Below are 13,067 nucleotides of genomic sequence, written 5' to 3' on the forward strand. Positions count from 1 at the left end.
ACAGCGCTGTTTCTAATTTTAAATTAGACCCCTTTTGCATTCATTTTATTCTATAATAACAATAAATACGCAAAAATAAAGATCACTACGGCACAACATCCCCTCAAAAAAAAAACTTTCTTCAGAATATTTTTGATTTTAAACCTAAAACATATATGTATAATACAATATAGTAATGAGCATGAGATGAAATGATGATGAAAAGGGTTAGCAGCGAATGAATGATGATGAACATGAACAATAAATATACAATTCAAGAAACAACAATTTACCTTACATAGTTCCACCACACACATTTCTGGGCTCTCTGTAGAGCTTAGCTAAAGTAGTATGCGTCACGTCTATTTTATTATCATTTGTTTTGCATTTTAATGTATTTGCCGTTGTGACCTTATCCTGTAGGGATGACTTTTGCTGTGATTTGATCAAAACACGATCACCGACAGCAAAGGTGACAGGAACAGTACGATTATTATATATCCTTCGTCTCTCTTCCTAAGCTTTGTGCATGTTTTCTAAAGCTTGCTCCCATATAGTGGCATTATTAGGGCCATCAATATCTTCAGAGGAAATTTTCCACTTAACCATCAAGGTATCAATAGGATCTCTCCCAAGAAACAATCTAAATGGAGAAAATTTCAACTCTGAATGTTCAGCAGTATTTAGAGAAAACTGCAGTTGGTTTATAAAATATGCCAATTTCTCCTGTTTTCCATTCAAATAGGATTTCAGGCTAGTTTTTACTAATCTCACGTATTTCTCAACTGCATTTCCACCAGGAAAGTAAGGAGAGCTCCTAATATGTTTTATTCCATTTCCAAAAAGGAAATTCTTGAATTCTACGGGAGAGAAACACGGACCCCTATCGCTCGTAAGAGAACGACAAAATCCGAAACGACAAAAAATATCATTCAGGGTTTTGATAACAAGCTTGCTCGTTGAATTACGTAAAGGAACTAAATGAAGGAATCGAGACGCATTATCGAGACAAAATAGAATGTACCGGTATCCATAACTACACCGGAGAGGCCCCGCCAAATCTACATAGTTATGGCCATTCACCTCAGAACAATATTCTGAGATCAACTGCCCTTGAGGAAGATAATTTCGAGCCTTCGAGAGTTGGCACTCATGGCACCCTCTCACATACTCTCGAACTTCGTCGTACATGTTTTTCCAAGTAAAATACTTGGAAAGTTTCTTGTAACTCTTCAAAATCCCAAGATGAGCACCATTGGGTACCATCGAATGATAATAACTTAATAACATAGGGACAAGTAAACGAGGAACCAAAACCTTATAAGGTGAATATTTCGCCTTAGTATTTTGATACAAGATATCCTTCATAATCTTATAATCTTGGTATTCCCCACCATGTTCAACCACCTCCCGATAGATATATTTAATGTCAGCTTCTGTTCGTTGATGTTGTACAATATCGGTATGTGACAAAGGTAAACTCCATAGACTAAACATACAATTCTCCGTGGAATTAATAGAACAAGGATCAACATCTACATCCGTGGGATTGATTTCATAAATCCGCGTCAAAAAATCCACTTGAAAATTCTTCGCACTCGAAATGTGCACAATTTTGAATTTAAATTCAAATAAATTCTGTACTATATTACCATAACGACCTAAATTCTTCGGATTACGTAACATGTGTACGAGAGCATTATTATCTGTAAATATAGTAAATTCGTTACTCAAGAATGAACGAAAGCGCATCACCGCATTATATATGGCAAGTAATTCCAATTGATATATTGTTCCATTAAAATCAGCGGGTTTTAAAGTCTTACTGAAAAACCAAACTGGTTTCAACAAGCCCTCGTCCGTTTTCTGAGACAAAATTGCGGCTTGAGATCTCAACGTCGAATCTACATGCAAATACAATCTTTTATTTAAATTGGGGATGGACAAAATAATCTGTTCTTCAAAGCTCGCTTTATTTGCTCCAAACAAGAATCCTCTCTGGGACCCCAAACAAATTTCTCGCATGGAGAACGCATTCTCGATAAGGGTTCGATAAGGCCCGCGAAGTCATTACAGAAACGAGAATAGAAATTTAAATAGCTCAAAATCTTCACAAGGCCACGTCGGTTTTGAGGGGGTTTAATATCCCTAATTGTTTGTAGCCTTTCGGGTAACATCTTAATCTCACCGTCCTCGATCAAGAAGCCCAAAAATTCAATTTTTGTCCTCAATATCTTACATTTGTCGGAAGAGAGAGTGAGGCCTCTGTTCCAAAAACGAGAGAGAACTTGTTCAAGCATGGAATTGTGTTCCTCAATAGAACGTCCATATACGACAATGTCGTCAGCGTAGAATTCAACTCCCTTTCCCCTCAAGTCTCCCAATATATCATTAAGAGCCCTCATTAAGGCCTGTGTCCCAATGCAGATTCCCATCGGTACACGCCCGTATTCATATAATTTGTCTTGTACAGCGAAGGCGGTGAGCTGTCTACTCTCAGGGGACAGCTGGACCTGGAAGAAAGCTCGACGGGCATCGAATATTGACATGATTTTTGCATTAGAAAGCGAACTAATACACTCGTTGAGGTTCGGACACGGGACCCCATCTCCACAAATGATATTGTTCACCCGAGCGAAATTTACTACTAGCCTGGAAGATGAATCCCTATTCTTAACTAGAAAACAAGGAGATCTAAACTCAGAGAGTGAAGGACGAATAACATTATTTTCCAATAATTGTTCAATAATATGGGATAATTCCTTCTGCTGAGTTCTCGAGAAAGGGTACTGTCTCTCACGTATCACTTCATCTGATTTTCTTTGAATATGGTATACAAAATCACTAATGCAGCTTATACGATGAGTGATCACATTATCATATTTACTCAATAACCTATCTACATAAGCACCTTAACTCTTGTCTTGTTCCAATAACTTTTATCTATACCATCAATGATTTTCTTTCTATATTCTACAGTAATATCCCACTTACTCTCATCCCCCGACTGTAACATACATAACAATGGATCGCCCCCTATTTCATTATTATAATCAACATTATTGACATCAAAATTCACACGTTTCCCACAGACGTTATCGTCATTTACTACATTACAAGTATCAGGTCGCGAAGAAGGCCCAGGCACGGGCTCATTTTCTAACATTGAAATATTATTTTTCTCAAAATTAGAGTCCGAAGTAACATTTGTTTTTCTTTTATAAATTTGATGACGGCAAATGAAATGTCCTGGAAGAAAAATTTTCGGTGCAAGAGTACCTGTAACCATGTAGTCCCACTGTGTCGCTCCTGGTCGGCTTAGAAAGTTTATGGCTCCTTATCTGCGGTGCCCTGGTCGCATCCAAATCTTCCCTACTATGATGTTTACTTCCGTTGTCAGAATTTCTCTTACAAGTCCAGGGCCTACGGGAATGAGGCGAAGAATCTCCCAAGAAAAGTTTTCGCGGCAGCTTCGCTCACACTCCCCTCCCTGGAAGGATAAAAACCAGCAACAGACTTCCTTTTGTTATAAGTAAGAGGGGAGGGGGGAGAAGATTTTACTAAGGGAACTTCTATTTTTGACTTGGTCCAATATAACGTGTTTTTATCAAAGTCAATATATAATCCCTCTCGACGAAAACAATCGAGTCCCAAAACAATTGGATATTCAAGATTTTTCATCACATAAAACTTGCACTGAAACTTATATCCATCTATAACCAAGGGTAGCAACACTGAAGGACGTAACACTAATGCTTCTCTGTTAATAGTTTTTCCACGAAAACAGACTTTATAATTAACACGAACTTCATCTAAGTTCTTGACTTTATTAAAAAGGTCCAAACTAATTAAATTAGCCGTACATCCACAATCTAAGGCAGAGACAACTGAAAAATCCCCAACTTTAAGGTTCACCAAGGCAACGCCCCCACTATCTTCTACAGAGCACACTTTCTTTTCGTTATTTCCAACAAAAGACATAGATGAAGACGAATTTTTATTTAGACTACAGTTCCGTTTTAAATGCGGACCGCCACAAAGAAAGCACGCAACAGTTTTTTTTTGTTTTTGTTTATTTGTAAAGTTTTTATTCACAATTGGCAACCCTACTTGAGAGCGCACCTTAAAATCAAATTGTTTAGAATCGAGATCATGAAAGTTGTAATCGTTAACTAATCGGTGTAATTCACTCATAGTTTTAGGTTTCTGGTTATAAAATAACCTCCCTTTAATTCGAGGCAGAACGCCACTGGTAATGAAACTTATTAATCTCTCATCACCACAATTTAATTTAAGCAAGCGGTCCACTGTGACTAAACGTTTAACGAAGTCTTTCAAGTTCTCCGTCTGACCTTGGGGTTTATACATATATTCAACAACTATGGATTGTATAGCACATTCCGATAATAAATTATGAAAAATATAATCTCGCGTGAGCTCCCAGGTACGAAGCTAACTAGGCAATTCCAGTAATGCATTTCTTAAAGGACCTGATACTTTTCCTCTTGAGGAATACAGTAATGCCGGGAAAGGAAAACGGTCTACATTATAAAACTCGTCTATATGTTTAACAAACTCATATAACAGTATAGGGTTAGATCCATCACAACTTGGTAAATTATCAAAGAAAGATCGAAGTACCAAAGCTGCGGAATTCTGTTCTAGTTTTGAAAAACAAGCATTCGAAGAAGAAGTTATGTTACATTGCTGACCTTGCACATTCTTATCAACTAGCGAGCCAGCAAAAGGTGAATGAACACTTGATACAACAGGCACCGTGTTTGTATTACTCACAGGTGCTACGTTAACTACCTCCTGCTTATTAAGGTCAAAAGCCGACTGTGGGTCAGCTGTTTTATTAGCAAGGAATCTATAGAGCAGTGATTTTGCTTCTCCTTCTGATAACGTTTCTACGACCTGTCTTTGGTCAGTTGGATTCATTGTAGCAATTTCTTTCAAAAATATTGATTCGACCTTTCTTTGCTCTACGTGTTCTACATTTTCATTTTCCTTAAAAAGTGGTATCTCATCCATAAAAAAGGAACTATCACCACCAAAAGCCATGATGAATACAAACAAGTAAGAAAAGATATTGACTAACATGTGCCAAGAATTGGGTTCAATCCCGCCTGCTTTATATTGCCAATGAAGACTATAGCTGACTTTAAACTTTTAAAGCATATCATTAAAAAAATGACTTGTTCTCTTCTTTTGTAACAGCCAAGGTGGGTAATGTTGCCATTACCGTCCCTTCCCAGAAAAACTAAATCTTTGAAATTCAGGAAAGAAAGTTTTACTTTCCCTTCCCTCTACTCAAACAAGTAGCCCCTCCGAGAAGAGTTTCCCGGGCCAGGTATGTGGTTTACAACGCCGCTTAACGCACGTAAAATGTGAGTTACTGAAAGGAGAATGGTATGCTAAAGTTCAAAAAATAATAATACGTTTTCTCAGGTTGCAGGGACATATCTCTACTTGATCAACACAAAAAAGAATTCTGATAGCATTAACAAATTTTATTTTTAATAAAACAAAAAAAGTATATGTAATGTTCAATAGAACAACGTATTTGTGAAGTTCAAAAAAAGTTTTGTTCAATCTTGAAAAATATTTTCAACCACTAACAGATTTAAACAAATTTGATTCATGGAAAAACCATATGAAATTTATAATTACTGAAAAATTCATCAGACACATGTTGTATGAAATGAAATTCCAAGATGGCTCCTACCTTATCACAAGTCATTTTCAACGTAAACCATATTTGAAATATAATTATTTTTATCACAGAAATGCAATACCATTATTTGAACTGAAGGTTTAATTAGAATATTTAACAATTTTCTATCTACATGTTTTCTATATACTCACGGAAAAACCCAGAATAGATATTAAATTCACAAATAAAATATACTATACACAATATTAAATATGATGTAACACATACCTCGCGAAGAGAACAAGTGACGGACCCAATCACTTATTTTCAAAGCTCCTTCATCGGAAGGGTAAATAACCAATCAAATTTAAATATAGCAATCACATGACAATGACAAAAGACTATCCATAATACCAGATCATTTAAATTAAGAAAACACCAACTCTATATCGCAAAAATATACTGTAGTGGAATACAGGGAGGAAAAAGGGAGGTGAATAGGTTACCAAAAAAATCTAGAAGGAAGCAGTATAGAAGGAAACAGCGCTGTTTCTAATTTTAAATTAGATCCCTTTTGCATTCATTTTATTCTATAATAACAATAAATACGCAAAAATAAAGATCACTACGGCACACCGGCATTTGCTTCGTCTGAATTTAGAAAACCCACGACACCCTCACTCAGGATGGCTGACCTGAAAAAAAAACTCTTACATTTTTTTCGAACGAGTGGCCCAGCTGGAATTGCGCCCAAGACCGCTCGCACTAAAGACGAGAGCGTTAGCGACTACTGTACTCGGGATCACACTATTAATAAGCTACTCATGATATATAATGCTATATATTGAATAAACCATTTATCATCTTCAACTCGCTAGTTGTGTCAGTTCGTTGGAAGCAGTCATTTGAATCAGCCGGTGTGACAAAACTGAGTCGCGATATTCGCATACTGCATGACAATGATCCAATCTACACGGGTGTTGATGCCAAGGATGTAGTTAAACAATGTGACATCAAAGATATTCAGCACTCAACCTACACCCCAGATTTAACTCCAAGCAATTTTAGAACTCAAGAAAGACCTTTGAGAAAGAACATTTTTGGATAAGAATGGACTGAAAGATGTTGTTACAAGCTATTTTGCAGGGAAGATTTATGACTATTTTTACACTGGGATAAAGGTGTTAAAAGGTTTGAGAAGTGTATTGAAGTATAGAGCAATAACGTTGAAAAATAAACGCATTATTTTCTTTATATCATTTCTCAGACTTGGTCAGGTCGGAAACGTTTGAAAACACCCTCGCATTGCGTGTGTTGTCTTTGAGTCTTTTCGATAGGGACTATTGTTTCGGATAAAACTGATCATAAGCAGGAAATGAATTTCCGGTTTTTTTTAAGCCTTTACTTGCTTTTGCGGAGTGTAGCATTTGGTTACTTTTAGAGCACATTGAGAAATGAGAATAAGTAAATGGGTAAAGAAAAGTTCATCATAGCTTTTTTTTTTTAAAAAAAAAGCAGGAAACCCCTCTTGAAGTGGAAGGTTATTATTGAAATACCTTTTTCACCTAACGAAGTGAACATTTGTTTCATGAAAAACAGACCACACGCAACTTTCTCTTTTTCTGTAGAAAAAAAGTGGCGTCTAGTTATATATATTATATATATTGGTATACCTTTCGAGTCCTCGTCTGGAAACACAAATAGCACTATGGGCAACAGTGGCGTCATTTAGAGGAGCAGGAATTTGCAATTACCCCTCCCCGATGAGTTTGACGAATACACATACTTTAATCGCTTTTCTACTAATATACTAGTACAAAACGTGAAAGTTTTCTGTCTGTGGTGCTCTTGCCCCCTCAAGCGAAGTCTGAAATGACGCCTATGTGGCAACGTCGCAAATAAAGAACCATAGATTAGATCTACCAATCTATCAAATAGTTACATCGATTCTTTCCAGATGGCAGCTAAAGTCGATATTGATTGACACTAGCATCACTTATTAGTGTAGGAATCGATTCAACTGTTTGTTGTATTCGTAAAGTAGTGCTAATGGCTCCAATTTGATCTGCGACGTTACGACATTGTGAAATTTTGATTCCCCATAGTGGCTGAAGTAGGACCGGGGGGCATACCATCATATAATATTTTCGCTTTATATATATTTATAAAGGGCTCGCAGGCTGCGTCAGTTCCGGATTTACATCATCTCTCCCCCAAAACGCTCAAAACTCCAAAAGTACAGTTATCCCCACTAAAACAGAAGTTAATATCATTCTTGCGATAATTAAATAACATTCAGCATTTGTTAGTCATTGATACTTGACTCATAGGAATAATCTACTCTCTGTAACTCACTTCTGGTCAGTGACGATCTTTTAATTAAATAAAAGACCTTTCAATTTAATTAGTTTTGACTATACTGGAAATAACTATGACTATACTGAAAACACTGTCCCGGATTTTAGTGTTAATTTTTACAGTGTGTCTGGTTTTTAGTGTAGATTTTTATAGGGTATCCAGGTGTTTAGTCAGAAAGTTTGGAAGCCCAACATATACCTTAACACTTTCCCTTCCTTCCGTCTCCTAGAAACGATTTAGCGTGTAATCGGTACCGAAGTTTATTGTGTACTTTAAAAAATAATAGAATGGTTAATGCGATTTTTTAATGTATTCTGCTTAAAAAACAATATAAACTAAAGAAAGTAATAAAATTAAGTTGAAAATAAACAAAAGGAGAAAGGACAATCTAAAATCAGAGAATAAGTAATTATGAATTCATTGCATGATTTACATTAGTACTTGAACACTAACGTTATGAAATTGTTAATTTCTACTAGTTTTAAAAAACGGTGTTCCAGAATTATCTTTCCAACTTTAATTGTGTATAATTCAGATACAAGGATAGACAGAATGGTGCGGTTTGTGACATAATGTTCACACACATACCTAAAGATTTACTGGCTATATATGGAGTTCAATGTGTGCGCCATCTGTAACACGCAAGATATCTAAGCGATATTCAAGTTCCACCCGCATCCGGCCCAGTGCGTAATTCGTGACGTTTAAAGTGCTGCGCCAATGCGAGCTCGCAGTTCCTTTCAGTCCTGCACTGGGGTCTTGTAGACCACTTCCTTCACAAAGACCCAAAGACAAAAATCTAGACACTGGGGGCCAGGCAATGGGTTCCCCTCAACCTACCCAGCAACCTGGGGGTATTTTGTCCAAAGTATTCCTAATTATCGCGGCCCAGTGAGGAGGGGCACCGTCCTGTTGCAGCAGGACGTCAAGTTGCAGGTGTTTGTTCTGTGGAAATGCAAACTGTTCCAACATGTCCACATGAACAGTCGCGGTGATTGAAACCTCTGCAAAGAAAAACGGTTCCACCACACGATCATGAAGCAGACCAATAAACAATAATTTCGTCGCTTACGTTAGAATTTTCTAAGCCGCTATGTCCACACATTGTGTCGGTTTACCATCTCGCACACATGAAAGCACGCTTTGTCAGAAAGTCTGGGTCCTCGTCGATGTGACTCCGAATCTCAATTGTAAATGCTTTGAGATTTGGACTGTCATCAGGTTGAAGAGTATGCAGCAGCTGCAGCTTGCAGACATGCAGCTTCAGTCACTCGTGTAGCACCCTGTTCAATGGGGTCGGTGGTACCTGCAATTATCGACACTTTGACGGACTGACTTGGTTGGGCTCCGGAGAAATTCGTGTTGCACCCATTCTACATCTGATTCACTCGTGCGCGGACGTTCAGAACTCGTCCTCTTGATGACACTTTCGGTTTCCTTGAACCTCGTATACTAGTGGCGGATGATCAGACGTGATGGGGTGTGCGTCTGTAACGCGTCCGGAAGTTCTGCTAGACCTGGATCTCAGATTTGGTCTCTATTCGCCATTCCACCTATTGTGCCCTTTCCTGAGGGTGCTCATTTTCGCCAACGCCTCACCTGAAAAAAAAGAAATAAAGAAAAGAAAAGAAAGAAAACGAAATAAAGAAGCAAGATTTGCTGGAAATGTTGGTTAACTCATAAGATCTTTCGCACCAGGTGTTTACTTTTAAAGTGTAGATGGATAAATATTTCTGCATTACACAACATTGAGCTTCTGCAAAATGTGAGTTATATATTTTGTTTTTATTTTACCAGATGGATGAAATTCGGAGAATGTGGGACATGCGCAACGACTTAGAACGTCGTATCCACCAAAATCCAAGGGCAACATCACGGCCTTTGGTGAACACAGTTTGTAAGAGATTGTATTTGTTAAGACCCGAAGGACGCGAATTAATCGTATCTTCGTTTTGCTTTGGACCTCACATTAGGGAGGTGAGTGAGGATGGAAGAAATATTACTTATTACTGTACTTAATGTGTACATGTATTAATTAATTTTAACACAGTTACTTTATACAATCTTTTTAGAGTAATATATGAATTAAATTAACTGACAACGTACTTCACAATATAAAAATAATAGGAAAACCTACTGAAAATGTAACTTTCATGATTAATTCAGCTTGAGATCATTGTTAACCTACAGAACAGCTTTGGTTCGTCGTGGAAGACAAACGTACAAGCCATGAATGGTTTCCAGGCAAATATTGAACAATTTCTCATGCATTGCAGCACCACTCTGTTCCTCAAGCGAGGGTGGACAATGATGTTTGCTCCGGAGTTTGAGTTCCAGAACAGATCATAGATGTTTAATAATGTTGAGGTCTCCGGATTGGTTTGGCCAGGGAAGGTATTGTATTTCATGTCGATGCTCATCAAACTACTCCTCAATAGATCTGTCTAGCAGTGAGAATCATCATCTTGAAACCGTATCATTGGCCTGAAACAACATGTTGAGCATACGATGCGAGTAGTCATTTAAATCTCCATGTGATCACTGACAGTAATGCGTCTCGTGATCGTAGTAACAAGATAACTCCCTCGTGGTTATTTAGATAACGTATGCGCCTTTGACGTGGGAGATCCGAGTTTGTTTATTAGCAAAACTTCATGTAATTTGGGTCGCACGTTCAGCTATACGACCACATTTCAACAGCCTCGCTGCTGAACGAAATGCTAAACTCAAATCTAATTCAATCCAAGTAATCACAGGACTCACTAAATACCAGGAAATTGTAACTCTAAGCCTCACAGACCCGCCGCCATATTTGGAGGATACAGTTCGGGCCATGGGTTTGTTGGGGGAGCCACCACAGTTTCTTTGAGTGAACGTTCGCCCTGCATGTGCCACCATTACATTCATTTACGCTAAACCTTTGTTGGAGGGGGCGAGTAATTTGGAAATTGCAACTGACAGCGGATGTTTAAGTTATGTAACTTGCATCGATTTGTGATTGTCGCAACAGGCTATTTGAGGTATTGATTCAGTTCCGCAGTCACGTTTTTCGCATTTGCTCTACGTTTATTAGCAACAGTGATCTCCAGAGCTTGTAGATCTCTGTCTCTAAATCTTCTCTTACCACAGCTATTACTTTTGTGCAATGTTGTTTCCCATGAGGTTTGTAACCTGCCATTACCAAGAACACTGTTTCTTGCAACGCACTTAACACATTGACCACCTTAGATATATTTGCATCAACTAATCTCGCACCCTTAATTCGGACACTTTGAAGTTCAGAGGTTTTCCATTTTGCACCACCACAGTCTCCTTGCTTCAACAAATGCCTCCGTCCTACCTGTCGTAGTACAGACCATCAATTAAGTTAATACATCACATCACTAAAAACAGCCATACTTTGTATATACATCATCAGTATTAGCATTTCACGATTACTAGTGCTACAAACATCAGATGTTTCTGTTATTCTAATTATAATGGTTACTTTATATCTATATCTACATATATACATAAAAATGAACATAACGATGTTTGTTCTCCAATTCCTCCTAGACCAACTGACTGATTTGCTGACTCTTGAAACCTGATTTGACCCTTGCCTGTCTTAGGTTTTTATCATGTTACTTTTGTTAAAATACTTGTCTTAAGAGGGGCAAACAATTAGCCGAAAATTTAATATTTCTCCTTCATTTCAACTTAGGAAGATGAAACCTCGTATATAGGTTTCTTGTTATTCTACTATTTTATAAATATGGTTAGTAGACACATCATTCTCAGTAATAAACAAGAAGTTCCTGGTCTCTTTACTGCCAAATGCCATACAACTAGATCAAAATATTCTGTCATTTGCACTGAGTATAACAACCAGTTTCTACGGATTTGTTCACCATTATAATAAAGCTTACCTGGACTAAAACGCAAGTTATTCGCTGTTACATCTAATTCGCTAACTTCTATGGGATGCTGCTTCACTGTAATTGGATTATCAACGTTTGGGCTTACATTTTTGTTTCTCATTTTTAGGTATTACTATTTTCTTTGCAATGACCTCCATTATTACTATCGGTATCAAAAGCAGAAGAAATTTTGCCCTCCTGACAGCATCAGCTTCATTGGTAAATGCTCATCTTGAATTTCTCTAATTGCTAGTGAATATTAAGTTTCTTCAACTTTTATCTAAATAATTTAGAATTACATATTCAATAGAAGTATCACGTTTTAGAAATTCAGTAGTCTGTAAGATTATTATTATTATTATTATTATTATTATTATTATTATTATTATTATTATTATTATTATTATTATTATTATTATTATTATTATTATTATTATTATTATTATTATTATTATTATTATTATTATTATTATTATTATTATTATTATTATTATTATTATTATTATTATTATTATTGTGTATCTTAGTCCGGGAGGATCCCATTTGAGCATTCGTAACTAAGAGCTCTCGGTAATCTTCGATTTGCCAACCTAGCTAGTCCTACCCTGCTAAGGAGGAATAACGGGACTTGAATGATTAGTTTTGCCGTTCCCCAGTTCTCCGAAACTATTAAACGTGAAGAGTTGAAATTTTGTGCAAATGTTATTCTTGAATTTCAACCTGTAGATAAGACCAGCTTTTCTGAAATATGGCCCGCATCAAGTGATAGCGGGACTTGATTTCCTTTCCGATAACTAGTTCTCCAAAACTATTAGCCTTACAATCTTGAAGTTCTGTGCAAGTGTACTTATTGCATTTAAAGCTGTAGATAAGACTAACTTTTCTGAAATGAAATCCCAAACGGGGGAACAACAGTGCTTGAATATTTTTTTTTTCCGTTCGCCGTATCTCTAAAACTATTAGGTGTACAACCTTAAAGTATTGTAAAATGTTCTTGAAGTTTATACTGTAGAAAAGACAAGACTTTTTTGAAATGCGAACAATAAAGTGGAATAAGGGGGCTTGAATGATTTTTGCCGTTCGCCAAATCTGCGAAACTATTAACAATATAAATTGATATTTTGTGTAAATGTTTTCCTTATTCTAACTAACTATATGGCCTATAGAACCAAGAT

The 13,067-nt window shown here is 36.9% G+C and overlaps 1 protein-coding gene across 1 annotated transcript in view; it reads right to left on the reverse strand.

The window, feature by feature from the left end:
• The window catches only part of LOC145673797 (uncharacterized), a 93,342-nt gene extending 89,750 nt beyond the window's left edge, over positions 1-3,592 (reverse strand). The window contains exon 1 of the mRNA XM_081743556.1: positions 3,259-3,592. The gene's annotated coding sequence lies outside the window, so the exon portion shown is untranslated. The remainder of the gene's footprint in view (positions 1-3,258) is intronic.
• Between the last annotated feature and the right edge of the window lie 9,475 nt (positions 3,593-13,067).

Source organism: Thermobia domestica, chromosome 17 (assembly GCF_964235325.1).
Source record: "Thermobia domestica chromosome 17, izTheDome1.hap1.1, whole genome shotgun sequence".
Classification (NCBI taxonomy): Eukaryota; Metazoa; Arthropoda; class Insecta; order Zygentoma; family Lepismatidae; genus Thermobia; species Thermobia domestica.